This window comes from Sinocyclocheilus rhinocerous, unplaced genomic scaffold (genome assembly GCF_001515625.1).
Source record: "Sinocyclocheilus rhinocerous isolate Xijiao unplaced genomic scaffold, SAMN03320098_v1.1 scaffold1121, whole genome shotgun sequence".
NCBI classification, from domain to species: Eukaryota; Metazoa; Chordata; class Actinopteri; order Cypriniformes; family Cyprinidae; genus Sinocyclocheilus; species Sinocyclocheilus rhinocerous.
The window spans coordinates 2,648-20,643 of NW_015670367.1; the positions used below are offsets into that span (position 1 = coordinate 2,648).

The window sequence follows — 17,996 nt, forward strand, 5'->3', positions numbered from 1 at the left end:
TAAAGGCATAATCTGAAAAACCAAGCCTTGTGCATTATAGGGAATAATATTCTGAATATTTTACAGTTGGTTTGATACCTTTATCTCAAACGGTGTCAGAGTTTAATTAATTTAAGTGGGTATAGTATATAAAACATGACAAATATGGATTCAGTACTGTATATAAAAACAGTAAAGGCATAATCTGAAAAACCAAGCCTTATGCATTGTAGGGAATAATATTCTGAATATTTTACAGTTGGTTTGATAGCTTTATCTCAAACTGTGTCAGAGTTTAATTAATTTAAGTGGGTACAGTATATAAAACATGACAAATATGGATTCAGTACTGTATATAAAAACAGTAAAGGCATAATCTGGAAAACCAAGACTTGTGCATTATAGGGAATAATATTCTGAATATTTTACAGTTGGTTTGATACCTTTAGATCAAATGGTGTTGTCGTTTAATGGATTTATATTATTGCATACATTAAAAGTTGTAAAATTATTATAAAAAACATAAAATTGTAATTCCAAAAACGGAGCTTTGTGCGATAACAGGTATGTTTTCCCGAACATTTTAGTATTGGTTTTATATTATAATGTCACGTAGTTAAATTGTTTAATTAATTTAAATGGTTACTTCTTTTTTTTTAATTCCTAGAAATTAAGCCTTGTGCAACATAAAGGGCATATATTTATGTCTATCTGAGTTAGTTTGGGCTCAAAACATAAAAGCTGCAAAGAGTTTAATTGGCAAAAAACCCGAATGTTTAATGAATGTCAAACGTCAAACTAACTTTACCGCCGTGAGGCACGGGCAGGCATGAGAATGTAAACGCAACAACGGCATAACAACAGTCGGTGGAATTTATATTTAGTATTGTGAGGGCAGAAAATGTCTCCTTTCACAAAAACAGCAGCACGATACAACGTCATTTTAGGAGAGCGAGGCGCGCATCAGAACGGAATCAGTAGCAGCATCTGCTTCTCCGGTGACCGACGAGCTCTAAAGCGAGAATATTAATATTAATATCAGCGCGAAGTGCGCCGCCACCAACGACATATCTGTTTATCTGCGGGCTCTGCATTCATTACCGTGAAGTCATCTAGCGGGTAGTGTGCAGGCACTAACAGACTGCATTTGTGAATGGTTCTATGGGCCTGCTTTGAACGGATGTTTTTTTTCTTCGCTAACGTCGCAGTGAACTGCACCATGGATAACGAAGCGCTTTCTCATCATCGTGCTGCGCGCGGAGGGTGAATGGGGATGAGGATGTTGTTTACAAAAAGCAGCCAGCCGTCAGCGCACTGATGCTCGGTCTCCTCGCACATCATTTTTCATCTAATCTTTCATGACACGGTTGGAAATTACTGTCACCTCCGTCTTTTCTCTTTGAAGAGGGCAATGTCATCGTCAGCAGACCGGCGTGGATTTGTTGTTGTCTGATTTTACTACTTGTCCGCTGCAATTCGACTTCTCACCGTTTATGTAAGTCAGTCTCTTCTGCACCATTTGTTTTCTGTACACTAAAGGCGGATATTTTTAAATCATACAAATTGTGACGAAATTCGAACTCAATTGGTATTGACTTGTGTGTGGAAATATAATTACAAACATCTGGTAACGGCAAGCAATATGATCGCCCACAGAGGAATTGACTAGCGCCTATTGCCGTGTTTATGTCAATATATGAATATTGCTTTCATTGACAACCCAATACATTTGTTGTGCTTTTTAAGACCAAGGCATGCCCTGAAAACAGTTGTCTTGTAAAACCAGCCGTTTATTTTGTTTTCGCTATCGCGACTGTTCGTAATTTTTAAAACGAAAAAAAATGACGTGCTTTCCCCGTCGATCTTTTCTCCACAAAACCAGACAGAGTCCCTAAACAATGTAAAAGAGTAACCGTGTAAAGGCAGTGGGTTTGTGATCATCTGAGCGTATATAAGTGACGCGTATCGAGGAGTGTCCTCGGTGTAGTGCACGCGAGAGTTTTAGAGTTCGCTACGGGAGAAAAGGGCCGTCACGGGTGATTTATGAGATATGAAGTATGTGAAGGATGTAGACTTTATCTTTAATATTTTACATTTTCGCTAATAGCCATTCATAGACGTTGGTTATTATTTGGGTAACCTGGTCTGTGATAACGGCGAGTGTCTCCAGAAATATTCGTCTCACGTAACGTCTGCATGAATCGCGCGTGAAGGTGGCATCAGAATGCCAATGGCACGTGCGACAAGCTACAACTGCAGCCAAATTTATTACAGTCGTGATGCGATAGTAGATGGGAGGCGTGGCTGCGTGCGCGTGTATGTCTGTGGCGTGAACCTGTACGTCTCCGGATCGGTCTTGTGTATTTCTGGTAATGATAAATAGCACTAAATTAGACTGTCCACCGGAGACATTATTCGCGGATTAAAAGCAAAAGAGGCGGGGTGAGCGCGGGGAAAGCCAGTTAAGCGAGGAGGTGTAGACTGGAGTACACTGCAGACATGAGGAGACCAGCCCCACCTTGTCTGGGGGCTGTGGATCCCTTCACACACACAAGGCTGTTTAGTAAATGTCTAAAACAAAACTGGCCGAATTTTTGTTAGTCAGGACAGGAGGTATTAAGTAATGAGCCATTTTGGTATTATGATACATTTTTTCTTGGTTTTACCATACAGGATTAAACTTTGCAAATACAGAATGTATATGGCAAGACCTTTAATCAATCCTCCAGTTGATCAATCAATTAATCAAGCAGTTGTAGCATTATGTATTTCCCTTTTGGGAGTGATACATTTAAATAAGTGCTGGGTGTGTTCTCAGTTTAGTGTTTGTGTGTGTGTGTGTGTGTGTGTGTGTGTGTGTGTGTGTGTGAGAGAGAGAGAGAGAGAGAGAGAGCGTGTGTGTGGTTTTTTTGTGTGTATTTTTGGCCATACAAGTAAGCAAGTGTGAGTGTGCTTTCATTTTGCATGTGTCTGTGGTTGTAAGAATTGTGTGCAACTGGAAACAACCGTGTGTGTGTGTCAATTTTATACAGTGTTTACAATGAAGATAGATAGATAGATAGATAGATAGACATACTGTATTAAATTGTTTGTTGCATTATAAACTTGGCCTATATAAATACATATGGAGTATTGTATTAATGTATCTACATACTTTAGGATGCTTTCATTGCATAGCTATTAGTCATGTATTAGCTGAATCATATACTTGTACATGCATTTAAATTTGCTAAGGCTAATACGTTTCAATGTGAGTTATACATTTAGCTGAATAAACTTTTATTAAATTAACTTAATGTCATAATATAAATAATAAAAATAAGGTATTATAATTGTATTGTTTTAAAATATTGCATTCATATATTAACATTTGTCTTGAAAAATGAGACCCCCTGCAGTACCACCACAGACCCCCTGTTAAAGATTCCTGTACTAAAATCTATAGCAACTGCACTCAAACACACGCAGCACAATACGAGTGACTTCTAGTGGCTGGTAAGAGAATACCTACTGTCTCTCTGTTTCCATCTCTAACCGACTCCCTGTCGCTAAGCTCCCATTCATTTTAATTTTAATTTTTTTAAAAATTTGATGAAACAGAATATGACAACGGCATGTGGGAAAGAAAGGGAGAGAGATGAGCAAAGAGCAAAAAAAAAAAAAAAAAAAAAAAAGGTGAAATAGAATGAACGTAATAAGATAATGAGCAGATAGTTTGAAAGACTGTGGAATTGGAAAATAAGAGAATAGAAGTGCAATTGTGAACAAGATAGAGAGAACATCATATGACCTTAAGAGACTTCAGGATTTATCTGGAAACCGAGGAGAAATATGTGAGTGTGTTGGACAGAAGGATAGACTGTTTGTGTGGCTCTGATTAGACTTTGACAGATGTTTTCTTGTAAAGCTCATTTTTCGGGTTGGGCTTTAGTTCTTTCTCTTTAGTTTCTCTTTGTAGATTTCCTGAAAGGACCGAATTTAATTTTTATGGCATGTTTGCATCTGAGTAGCAGCATGATGTCTGTTTTAGGCTTAAATCAAATGAGATGTGGGAAGGGTGGGTGAAGAAGTACTGATGAATAAAGATGAATGTTCGCTAATGTGACGCAAGACAGAATTATTAAGGGAGAGCTGGGTTAGATGTACATTAGAATGAACTCTTCAGGCACTGAGGCTTACTGTATGCTTGGCAGAGTAGCGATCCATGTATTTCACACTAATATTCTGTTAGTGAAGTGCTTTAGCATACTAATGTAAAGCATAACTTGGTTAGTAAAGCACAGCACTTGAATGTAATGCTGTAAAATAGTGCTCTCAGGCAGAATGGTTTAGTTTTAGAGATTTAATCTGACAGAAACTGTGGATTTTTGTATGTACACATACTTGTCTGTCTTTGGAGTTATCGTTGTAGATACAGAGAGAGAGCTAGATCTGGTGAGTGAAGAACATGTTTTGCTTAGGACTACAGGAAAAAATAAAAAAAGAACAGAAGAAAAAAAATATGGAAGAGGAGAGGCCAGCGTCATTGGGGACCCTCACAAGCAACATCAGTATTTCAGATTCAATAGAGCATAGCTTGTATAAAGACTGAGGGAACAAGCAGGAGAACATTAAATTTTCATGGTTGAAGTTAGATTTGTGGACCCGGTTTCTAGTGAATTTAAAAGCAACAGAAGAGTGACCAGAGACGTTCACAACACCATCACACGAGTTGTGTCTGCTAGGTCCAAAATAGCTTCCGCTACGTAAAAAGTCAAATATTTCATTCTGTCTTCTGCTTGGTTGCACAATATGTCATATCTGTTGCAGTCTAACATGGAGACACTTTCAGGTCAGAGAGTCTGTTGCTTTGTGTTGGTTGTGTGTGTGTGTGTTTACAGTATATGTGATTGTGTGTTCTGTGCTAAATATTTGGGGGATTTACTTTTCTGGAGGAGTGTCATGTGGCTAGATCTGGCATCTGTCAGAAGCAGGCTCTGCTGCTGTGAACCGGGGGAGTCCTTCACAACTGGGGCAGAGCAGGTTACCACATACTTTGCTTTATTTATGGTAGTGATTCCCATCCAGGGGTGCATGTTCCCTAGGGGGTGCCTAAAAATGATGGTTATGCTTACCTATAGAACAGAGAAAATTTAATTAGTGGTTATAAAAATAAACAGTTATATAAAAATAAATATTAATCTATACTTAAAAAAATTATTAATAATATATTAAAACGTTTTTCCCCCCAGAAATACTTATAGTAATAAATGCATATATAATGTGGGACAGACTTATATTAAAGATTTGTTTGGACTTCAAGTATTTGTTGGCATAAATATTCAATTATATTGTTACATACATTTGTGTGTGTGTGTTAATATTAATTAAATTATTAAGTATTGTATAAGTATTGTGTATATATATATATATATATACACACCTGTATATTTATTTATGTGTGTATTAATGTATATTATAATTGATGCACTTTAAAAACCTATAATAAATGTGCAAATATAAACAACTTTTTAAAAAAGTATTGCTACTATATATTAAAATATAAATATATGCAATAAAATATATATGCAATAATATAATATAAATATAAATTAACATTAAATAGACTTTGTGGGAGTGCATTGTTGGTTGTTCTTATGTGTAAAGCATGCATGTGTAGGTGAGTAGACTCTAGGTCTCTAACAGTGAAAATATTTTTGTTTCTGTCAACACAGCACCCACCTCCTTGTCCTCATCTTACCTTTGTACACACATGCAGACACACACTCAGACGAGCAGTCTTTTGTTCACTTGTGTACTCGGCACATGAAACAGATGTGCAAGAATACACACACACACACACACACACACACACACACACACTCACCATATAAAAAGCAATGCCCAAAACAAAGTCTTCCCTTGGGATGAGCATGTGAAGGGGTCCATTACTCCACCGTCTGCCCCAGCTTAGCATGTGTAAGTGTTGCTGTGTGTTTCTGTTTGCGTATGTATTCGTACATATATGTAGGCATGTACCTGTAGTATCATGATGCTCCTTCCCAAAGCATACATTTTTTTGCGTAGTATGCCAAAAGCACACAGACGCTACAACGTAAGAGGGTGTTTAATTTTTCTATCGTCTTGTCTTCACAATTCAGGAATCAGGACGCGTGTGGGTATGTTTGCTTCACATGTTTGCATATGCATTGGCATGCGTGTGCGTTTGCATATGTACTGGCTTGCATGTGTATGTAGCATGTCACCTTGATTACTGCAGATTCCAGTGAGCATCATGAAGCCAAGGGCAAACTAGGAGAAAAAGAGAGAGAACAAGGGAAGGAGTGACGCGAGAAGGAGGGGGAGAGGAGGTCAGCGAGTGCTTCTGTGAATAAAGTGAGAGAGAGTGAAAATTGGATGCGGAAAACAGAAGAAGAACAGAGTGAAACAGCAGTGGAAGGGAGGAGTGATTTAGAATTGGGACAAGGAGATATATTTTGTCAGCTTGCAGAATAAGGCAAATACTGGTAATCCCTGGTGATGGTGCACTTTGTTTCGACAAAACACACTTGGACACATGTTCAGATGAGTGCTGTGTGTGAGGAAGCGGTTGCTCCTCCACAATTCCTCGCTAATTGGCAGTCTGCTGCAGTGCTCAGTGTGTGATTGCTTGTGTGTATGGGTGTTTTCCAGACGGTGCAATCAGACACAGCTAGGCTCTCTATGCAGCGTTATGGAGCTGGACAGACAGACTGCAGGTTGAGTGCAATGGGATTTTGGTTTAGCTGCCCTGAGATGCAGTACAGTTCCTTATATTTAATGTGTGAGATAGCAATTTGGATACAGAGACAGAGAGAAAGCAGGTTATTTTTAGTCCAGACTTCATTAAATATTTATCATTAATTAGGTGTATTGTTGATCTGTCATAAAGGTTTGTGTATTTGTGTGTGTGTGTGTCAAGTTTTGCTTAAATCGTGGGGATCAAATGTCCCCACAAGGATAGTAAAAACTGGAGTCACTTTTGTTGTGGCGAGCCACAAACATTTCTCACAAGAAAAAGTGGCTTCAGAAATATATGTCTTATCGAAAATCTAAAACTACACAAATCTAAAAATGATGTTTAGGTTTAGCAATTGAAAATAGTTGGAAATAGCAGTTGGAAAACCCCCACCATGATGAAAAAAAAACAAATGTGTGCACATGAAGGAGAACTAAAAATGTGTATCAGTGTGAATATTGGAGACAGAAATATGTCACCTGTCTAAAAGCTGTGATTTCAGGTGATATAGGTGTTTCCGTAACTGACAGACTAGAGCAGGGTTTCTTAAGCGGGGGTTGGTGAAACCCTTGGGGTTTTGTGAGGGAACTGCAGAGGACAAGCAAGCAAGTTTATTTATACATCAAAAGTGCTTTACAAAAAGTGCTTTACAAAAGTCATTTAAAAGGATTTAAAATAGTCATAAAATAATCAAAGCAGATGTATAAAAATTAAAATAACAGTAAAAGAAAGGAATTTAAAAATGATTAAAAATGTATTTCAAATGTATTAAAATCATTAATATGTGCATTTTGGGGGATTCAACACATGCACTAGGGTTTACTTTATTTACACATTCACACAATGTCCAACATTTTTGTGGACAGAAGTGTACATTTCACCAGTATTCCACCAATATAAAAGCTCAGAGTTTTGAAGTGTTTAAAAAAATGTTTGAAAGTGAAGAATCATAGGCTACACATGCTCAGAAGGCCACAGCACCAAGCCAGTGACTCTACAGTACTTGCATCCTGCAGTACTACAAACCACACCCCTACAAGTTAGACCTACTGCTACAAGTATGGATGTTATTGACTGAGACAATCGTTTCAAGTACATTTATTTGACATTTTATGCATGAAATGTTTGTAAGGCTAAATTATGTTGCTTTCATATCTTACGGTGTATGAAATAGAGTGCTGCTGTGATGATTTATTTTTGTAGGCCAACCTGGAATTTAGCATCACCCTCGACAAAAACCCAGTAGGACTTTTCCATTGGCTTTTGGATTACTGCAGAAAATAAACTCCATGGCCAACAAAAGTTTGATTTATACAAGTTTTGGTCATAATCATCACAAATGAACACAGCATTTATGATTTTTGATGCCTAAATACAATCACTAGAAGTAAAAAAGCTAAATGAACTACACCATGGTCACATGACTACAAAGCCACCATCATTAGCTTCTGACAACTCTGTCAGTCTTTATTTAAAAAACATTTGCCCAAAAAGTTTGAGATAGAATAGTTTGCAAATGCGTGATTATAAAAACAATGAGACTGTAATAGCTGAAAAAAATCAAAGATTTTCTGTTTGCTGTGATAATAGTTAATATCCTGATAACCTCTGTATTCCCATTTAGCCACTTGTCAGTAGTAGGCATAACTTGTAGTGGCATGGTTTGTTGTGCGGTGCAATAATGAATTTTGAGAAATTTATCATTTACATTAAAGTTTTCTACATATTTGGGGCAGCAGACGACTGCTGTCCATCATCAGATTTCTAATAGCAGACTGCTCTATGATTCCCTTTCATAATCATTTAAATCCACTACATTTTAAGTTAGACTTTTATGGAGCCTCTTCTTGAAGCAATATACATAAGACCATCATGCACACATATTCACATTATTTTCATTTGACCCTTTTATATCTCAAAGGTAAAATTCACCCCAAAATGTCATCATTTACTCACCCTTATGTCTTTCCAAACCTTTTTGCCTTTCTTCTGTGGAAGAAAAACCCCCGGATATTTTAAAGAATGCTTGTAATTGAATTGTAACAATTTTGGTTATCATTGACATTCATTGTAAAAGACAAAAAACACTGAGCCATTTTTCAAAATATCTTCTTTTGTGTTCTGCAGTAGAAAGAAAGTCATGCAAATAATGACAGAACTTTCAATTTTGGGTGAACTATCCCTTTAAGTCTATATGTTGTTGTCCCACACATTGTAGTATTGTACACTGTGTGTCTTGATTATAGTACCTGAACAGGGTTTATCCGTATTCGCACAGAACACACATTGCCAATATATGCACACAGGTGATGCGGCGTATACCAACTGATTTCCTTGTGAGTGGCACTCCCAGCATGCGTGTGTCCTGGCTTGCTTCTATCATTTATCCTGCTTTTGACTCCATCCCCATGACAGTTCCGTCTGATTGAGTTGCTGAGTGTGTTTTAAAAGCAAAGCAGAAGTCCTGACAGATTGAGTGAGTATGCTAAAGTAAAGCAAAGCGAGCATGCATACATGCACACACAGACTGGAATCCTACACTGTGAGCATTGAGCTAGAAGATGAGAGATGGAGACAGACAGAGAGGGATGTGGATGGCAGTAGACAGTGTTGCTAGGAGACCGCACACAGTGACTGGTGTGAGAGACATGGTTTCACATCCCTCCCCCATCCCTACAACACACTTCCTTTCTCTCCGTCTGTTTTTTCATGCCCGCTCCTGCATTCATTGTCTCCATATTCCCCTCCATTCATCTTTCCACACTTGTCCTCCTGTCTGTCTGCTCTCGTCTATCTGCTCATGTCTCTCTCGCTTGGCTCTTTCTCTTTCACATCCTTTTGTCTTTCTAAGCACCTCCTGCCAGACTCCTTAACCTTCCCTAACCGCTCAAATGTGGTCTCCTCCCTCCTTCTTCTTTTTTTCCTTCTTTCCATCTACTCTCCCCATTTCTCTGTCTCTATATCTAATTCATCTCTGTCTCTCTTTCTCATTCACACTGTCATTCGGCACGAGAGACCTCTGTGGTTCCGAAGTGAAAGGAGTGCAGTCGCCAAAGCGACAGCTGGCCGGTCACCATGACAACAGCCAGGTGCAATGTAAAGGGACAGGACAATAAGTGTGACTTAACACACACGCACACACAGATATTGGGAAGCACTGCAAAATCTGCCATGCAAATACAAGAGATGACCAAATTTACACAAGCAAAGATTCAATTGTCTGTTGTCTATGTCATGTGGGTGTGATTATTTATGCAGTGGATGTATTGCTCTGTGTGTATGATGTGTGCAAATCCCATCTGTCCCTGAGCTTTAATGATCTGTGTGAACTGACCTTATGACCCACACTTTTATATAAACAAGCGTGTATGTCTTAAGTGGTTGTTGCACCTGTAATTGAACGCCTGAAGGAATGTTATGTTGTGTGTGAAAAACATTTATATACAAAATGAGGCATGCGTGTATGTGCAAGGCAGTCTTATTGTCTCCATGTGTAGTTAATGAGTGTCTAAAAATCTAGAACAACACTGAAAATCAGGGATACAAATTCTTTAAAGGGGTCATATGATGCGATTTCAAGTTTTCCTTTCTCTTTGGAGTGTTACAAGCTCTTGGTGCATAAAGAAGATCTGTAACGTGACACTGTTGCCCTTTCGGGCTTGAACTGATGGTAAAACTAACGACATTATTAACTGTCTTGATATTTACTTTGAAAGCTTGAAGCTCACGATTATGGTAAGGGGCGTTACATTTCCGACGCATGCTTGTGGTGTTCGGCCAATCACAATGCACTGGGTCAGCTGGCCAATCAGAGCAGACTGCGCTTGTCAAAGGAGGGGGCTTTGTTGAAAACTACGTGTTTGAGAGAGGCGGGGCATAGAGGACCTACAATAATGTAAAGTATTTGAAAAATTATGTGTTTTTTGAACATTAAAGCATGTCAACATATTCTGTTACACCAAATACACCAAATAATGATCTTTAAAATAGCATCATATGACCCCTTTTAAGTTTTCTCATTTGAAAGAATAAACAAGCTAAGAAACATTAACTTAAATGATTAAGAAATGTTTCAACTTCTGCAGTATTTCTAGGTCACTAATCAAATAAGTAATTTGATTACGTGACAGACAGTCAGATGGTCTTTCCTCCACTGAAGCACAAGATGCTCTTTGGATCATCTCAAATCATGCCAGAGATATAAAGTAGAATTATGCAGATGGGATTGACATCAATAACATGTCTTACTATTTATGTTGTTGTAACAAAATATGCTTGGAGATATCAGTAAATGTGTTTTTTAATAATGCTAAAAGCTGTATGTGCTGTATTTATACTGAAGTACACCTTTGCGATTAGTATGTAGTATCATTTATTATTTATTATTAAACTCACTTTCTGTATAGTTTGAAATAGTCTCTGGGATGCTGTGTTTGTAATAGTCTCTTTTTTTAGTGAAGTAACTGTATCTGTGTTTTCTCAGGTTCTGCATAGTGTCTTATTCTGTGTTGTGGAAAGTATTGATCTCTGCTTAGTGTGCCCATCAGTCTTAGGGTTGGGTTTGTGAGGAAAAACTTAGATGGGAGTATGTTAATGTAATCCCACCAGGTAAAACAATTTCTATGCTTCCAGAACTGTCTTGATTATCTGTCTGTCTTACCATAGTTATAGCCTAGGGGAGCCTTCATTGATTCCCATTATCAAGTATCTCTATTAGACGCTCAAATAAACCTGTCTACCCCATCCACGCAGCTCTCATGTGTGTTACACGAACATGCGCACTGATCAATACATGATATGATTATGTATGACAGTCCCAGTGTTGGGTAGGCCTTTGGCATGAATTTCTGGTTCAAGAGTTCACACTCAGATGTAAGAGAGCTGTAATGTAGAATGTAAAAGGGGGACTTCAAAGCCATTGACATAACTGTCACATTTTCTTGAGATTGTTTATCTGTTTGCATTTAGGTTTATGTTGTTAGCAGATGCTTTCTACAAAAAGGGACACACAATCATGTTAACAACAAGTACTGGGACAGGCAGATGAAAATATATGATGCCTGCTGAAAAAAAATAATGAATGGATGGATTTAAGATAACATGTATGTTAAATGCTAATAGTTTTAAATTTTCTCCTGGAAAATTTCTTCAGGTTGGTTGGGACTAAGCTTGAGGTTGCTGGAAACTCCTGTTTACTCTGAATACTGAAGCCTGATTTGTTCAAAAGAGCATATTTTCAGTGGCATTTGCTGCAAAATGCCATGCCATGCCATGGATGTGGCTCGTGCAGGGCACTCCTGCATTCCTCAGATGAGCACTCTGAGCTTGCCACCTATTTGGGCAAGCCCACACAAAGGCTGAACACCGAACTCATACGTGTCCTCACTGATGATGATGAGGACCTCGGCGACGGAGTGGTTGGCTCCAGATGAGCCGCCCATTGCTGACTTGACTGATAGTCTCTTCAGCGGGGCCGCCACCAGCAGCCTGTCAAGCCAACATTAATGACTGCTCAGCCTCAACCTAAAGCGGAGCCTGAGCTCAGAAAATGCTTCTCTACCGCCAAGCTCTACCCCCTTTCACAAGCACCAGGATCCCCGTCTAAGATAACGTTAGACCCTGAGTCACAGCTGAAGCACGCCTGATGCATAAGGGGTAAAGAAGGTAAGGTTGTGTGCCACAAGTGGCAAGACCTCCTTCCAAGAAGCTTGTATATGCCTCCCAACCTCTGTCTAGATCTGGTGTTGGAGCGTTGTGTTATTGTCAATACTGGGTTTGCCACATTAGATGTGCTTGCACCCACGAAATCCATTGCTGTTATAGTGGACAGAGTGATTTTCCTCTTCGCTGCAGAGCAAGTGTCAGTCCCCTTGCTGCCGAGGTCAGGCTTGGGAAGCCATACCAGGCATATCAAGTTGGGGTCCTGTAAACAGTAGTATGAGGATACTCGCTCTTAATTCACTTGCAGACCTCCCTGCTTCTAGGGTGTGATTCAAATTTCGGTACAGGACAATTAGGTACACGTTCTGTGGTCTGAAGGGCAGAGTCTGCTTGCAAAAGGTGCTGTGGAAATGGTTCCATCAGCAAACAGCAAGTGAGGCTTTTGCAGCTGCTACTTTTGGACTGTCTTGAATCCGCATTATGAATTACCTTGACGATTGGCTTGTGTTTGCCAGATTTGAGCAGGAGTGATATTCTTGCTCACAGGTCGCCGCTGCTTAGCCACTTGAAGTGCCTTGGGCTCAAAATCAATTTAGTCAAGAGCTAAGAGTCTCTCTGTCTCCCAGCCAGCGGGTCATCTTTCTGGGAACAGTTATCGATTCGGTCAAGATGCGGGCCTGGATTGTGCCAGAACACTCATTGAAAGTTAAGCGGCTATGTAAGGCAAACAGTTCAATTTAGCTCAAAGGAATCATTTATGATTTTATAGGGAATTTGGACAGAATCACTGTTTTATGGCCTATCACTGAATCGACCAGCGATTCACTGAACGAGCCGTGTAACATCAATTCTGCAATAGATATTAATATCCAAAGTATAGTGAAAACACTATTTATTAGCACAGTAACAAGATCGGCAGTTTAAGACATTAACTTGTAAGCACAAAACACAAGATACTTCTCTTTTCAATATAAATAAGGCTTTATTAGATAAATCTAAGACATATAAACTAGTCTAACACATAAACACACGCACTCACACATTCACACAAGTTGCAGGAAGAGAGAAAGCGAGTAAAGAATGAGTTTAAGAGAATGAAAATGTGAAATCCCAACTTTACAGCAATATGTGCAATTGCACAGACCTGAACAACCATCAATCACTTAATTAACACTCGAATTGAGTTCCTCAATGAGGTTAAAATTTATATTAAATGCACCAGTTCAGCTAGAATCTGGAGGTACTTGCGTTGCCTGTGTAGGGGGTTCCCTTTGTTGTCTGGTTGCCGAAAGGGGGTTTCCTGAGGTTGCTGATTGGCTGGAAGTTCAGTAGTCATTGAAGTGACGTCTTGGGAAGCCAGTGGTTGGGCGTTGGCTGAAACGCGGAGTGGTGGTTGAAGTTGAAGTTTTAGACGGCACTCGAGGTCGGACTCGGAGACACGGCGTTAGATGGTCATGATATGCTGTGTCTTTGACCATTAATCTTGGTTACTTGCCCCAAATTTGACAATCTCCTTCCTGAGTTGTTCTTTTGTGTTAATGTTGCAAGCTGTTCTGTGAAAGAGTTGGTTGGTTAGGCTTGCTTCAGACTTGTGGCGCCAGGATCTGATTTATGAACATCCTGTTGCCTTGGGCCTGTCTGTGGAATTCGGCTCTTTGGGTTGTTCAACACCAATCTGATCAAATCTTAAAATGTCTGATTCGCTCTGATACCCTACAGCTAGCAGCATCGTTCACACTGGGGAGCTTCTCATCCCCTCAAGGTTTTCCAGAGGATGCTCTGCCTCATGTCGGCTGCCTCCTCTGTGATTCCTCTGGGTCTGCTTCACATACGGCCCCTCCAATTCTGGCACAAAACCGTGCACCGCTGCATCAGAGCTGTGGCCCCTTGGAAAACCCCTTGCCCTCCAATTCAGCTCCATTGGGACTGACCTCCGGAAGGAGGTAGTCACGACAGATGTCTTCAACTTGGGTTGGGGAGCACTGTACAAGGGCAGACCGTAGTTTGGCTCCTGGTCCAGGCTGGAGCAATGCCTGCACATCAGCTGCCTCAAGATGATGGTGGTTTTTCTGGCCCTAAAAACCTTCCTGCCAGCCATAAGATGCACCAAGTCCTCGTCTGTTTGGATAACATAACGGTGGTAGCCTTTATAAATCACAAGGCAGTCTCAAGACTCGCTCCCTCTACAGGATGGCGAGATGCCTCCTTCTATGGGCACATTGCAACCTCCATTCACTCAGGGAGGTTCACTTGCCGGGCAGACTGAACCAAGAAACGGACATGTTGTCCCAGGGCAATGTATCTCCAGGAGAATGGAGACTACACCACCAAGTGGTTCGGACAGTTTGGTTGGTGGTTGAGAGGGCAGAGGTCGACCTTTCGCCTCAGAAGACAACTCTCATTGCCCAACTTATTTCTCGGAGGAGCGAGATGATCTGACCCACGATTGGCCCTGCACTCGCCTATATGCCTTCCCTCCGATTGCCCTGCTCCCTCAGGTCATCAGATGAGTCAGGGAAGTTGGATGCTCGGTCCTCCTGGTGACCCCATTTTGGAGGAACCAGATGTTGTTCCCGAGTTGATTCAGCTGCTGTCTGCAGCCCCTTGGCCGATTCCATTGAGGAAGGACCCCCTCTTCCAAGATAGAGGCATGATCTGGCAATCCCAACCCAAGCTGTGGAGCCTTCATGTTTGGCCCCTCGAAGGGAGTCTTTAAAGCTCACTGCGATGGGAAATTAACAGCCCCAGTATACTCACAGGGAAGTTCTATTTTGTTCTTCATTTAGGGGTAAAACAAAGTTCGAAATACGTGAACAGCGATATACTTTTAGCGAACATCCCGATGCTGCCCACACTGCTGAAAGCATTGTTTAGATCAGGGCTGCCCAAACTCGGTCCTGGAGGGCCGGTGTCCTGCAGAGTTTAGCTCCAACTTGCCTCAACACACCTGCCTTTAAGTTTCTAGTATGCCTAGTAAGAGCTTGATTAGCTGGTTCAGGTGTGTTTAATTGGGGTTGGAGCTAAACTCTTCAGGACACCTGCCCTCCATGACCGAGTTTGGACACCCCTGGTTTAGATGAATATGTAAATATGTGCCGCACACTTTCTTCTCAGTAAAAAAATAAACAAAACAAAAATGAGAAAACAGCGTGCATTTTTTATAGAAAGCATAAGAAAAGCATCTGATCATAGAAACATGAGTATGTTAGTATGAGCCTCTGCAAAGTAGCACTCCAGTAAAGTCACGTCATGTTTATTTATGGCATTTTATTCAATAGATTGTTTAAAAGCAAGCAGCTGTACAGTATCAAACATGAAAAACAGTGTCAGTATCTGCGTTTTCATGGACCCTAATAATCCGATCGTAATCCGATCAGAATAAAAAAGTCACATGTAACCACGTCAATCGGATTGAATTGATCCGATTAAATCCGATTAAAATTTCGTTTGGATTGTAAGGGGTGGTTTATTCCTTTTGTAATCTGAGTGAGAGGACATGTAAACGTTTGATCGGATTGAAAACCGAAACTGGAAAGTACTGCGCATGTGCAGTAACGTAAAAATAGTGTAATGACGTATGACACAGAACGAGCTGTGCCGTCCTGGTGAATAAAGTGTCATAAATGAGTGTCCCGTCATTCTAAAATTCTGCTTTCACTCAGCGTCTGGGAAGTGGAACAGGACAACATCCACCAGTCCTTGTTTAAGACTCTCATCAACAGACGAATGGTTTCGGGTGCAGGAAGGGGCACTTTATAAAGCAGTAAAAGTAATCAGCACAGCACAACATTTCATATGCCTAATTAGGACCCGAAGTAGATAAATATCAAGTATGCTTTTTAAAACAGTAAGCGACATATTCATGCAGTGTGCGCATGTCAAAAGACTAAATCCGATCAGAAGCTTGTGACATATAAATGCGCACATCAACCCGATCACTTTATTTAGCGTTCCTGTAAACACTACGTTCAGATTTGTCAATCAGAATGAATTCATTACAATGGAAGCAAAAAGTGTCCATGTAAACATGGCTAGTGTCTTATTTCATCTGAAGCATAACTTCATTTTCTACCAGTGTATTCATGTTTTCACCCACGGAGATCTTACCTCGACAGACTCAACAGACGAAATGTGCCAGAAAAGAGCATGAAAGAAGGCGGGGCCTCAGTGCATACCTCCAATCCGATCAGAAGCTTGTGACATATAAATGCGCACATCAACCCGATCACTTTATTTAGCGTTCCTGTAAACACTACGTTCAGATTTGTCAATCAGAATTAATTCATTACAATGGAAGCAAAAAGTGTCCATGTAAACATGGCTAGTGTCTTATTTCATCTGAAGCACAACTTCATTTTCTACCAGTGTATTCATGTTTTCACCCACGGAGATCTTACCTCGACAGACTCAACAGACGAAATGTGCCAGAAAAGAGCATGAAAGAAGGCGGGGCCTCAGTGCATACCTCCTATTATGTTATCGTCACAGACCAATGCTAGTATGAAGGTGTTTTGCAGCTGGAGCAAACTAGTTTGCTTTGGCAAGCCATTTAGAACTCCCAAAATGAACTTTTTTTTGGCATGATTTTGTTCGAAATAATGTCACATCAGTTCATTCTTCGATTTTGTTTGAAGTTTATTGGGGCCTTAACACCATTTTGGAGGCTAGAGCCCCATCTACGAGACGCCTCTACGCTCTTTAGTGGTCTGTGTGCTCTGACTGGTGTACAGTCCAGAATGAAGAGCCATCCTCATATGACGTGTCATCCATTCTAACCTTTCTGCAAGAGCTGCTGGAAAAGGGGCACACCCCTTTCACGCTCAATGTATATGTAGCAGCCATCGCTGTGATTCACGCTCTCATGGCTGTACAGTCAGTTGGAAAAATCAAACTTGTTGTTAAATTCCTGAGGGGAGCTTGGAGATTAGGGCTGCACGATATTGGAAAAAACTCACATTGCGATATTTTGTATTTCTGCAATATATATTGCGATATGAAAAAAAACAAAAAACACCAGATGACTTGAAAAGCTCTATTCGGAAAAAAATTATCACTGACTGGGGTGATTTTGTGGGTGATGTAGCGTCTGGACCAATCGGACACACCATTTTTCATTTGATTTAACAAATCAATTATTCATTAGATTAACAAACATTCACAGACCCCTCACCCAATAAACATACTGGGTGCCAAGATTGATTAAATCAGCATAGAAAAATAAACAAATTACAAACATGGATAAATATAATAGAACATGGATATAAATTAAATAAACCGTGCTTTATATTTTTCCGGTAAGTCTAATTCAGGTATACTGGTTGAATAATGAAACGTAAAATAACACTGCATAGTCTTCACTGTATAAATTAAATCTAATAAATCTGTGTTAAAGCTACAAAAGTGTTTTTTTTCTGTGTTTTGCTGTTTGATTAACATTCAGGACAGAAAGCCTTAGGAACATTAAACTGCTGTGAACCAATATACTGTTACACATCCATTTTCTTTCTCAGTTGTTTACCTTCACCTAAGCCATAAGCAACTGCGTTTACAAGGATACTTGCAGAGCACAGTATTTCAGGCACAAATAGACGCAGAAGTG

The 17,996-nt window shown here is 40.0% G+C and overlaps 1 protein-coding gene across 1 annotated transcript in view; it reads left to right on the top strand.

Annotated features, from left to right (window-relative positions):
- Positions 1–802: 802 nt before the first annotated feature.
- LOC107734142 (neuronal tyrosine-phosphorylated phosphoinositide-3-kinase adapter 1-like) overlaps positions 803–17,996 on the top strand; it is a 45,312-nt gene continuing 28,118 nt past the window's right edge. Inside the window, 1 exon segment of the mRNA XM_016546006.1 lies at positions 803–1,474. The gene's annotated coding sequence lies outside the window, so the exon portion shown is untranslated.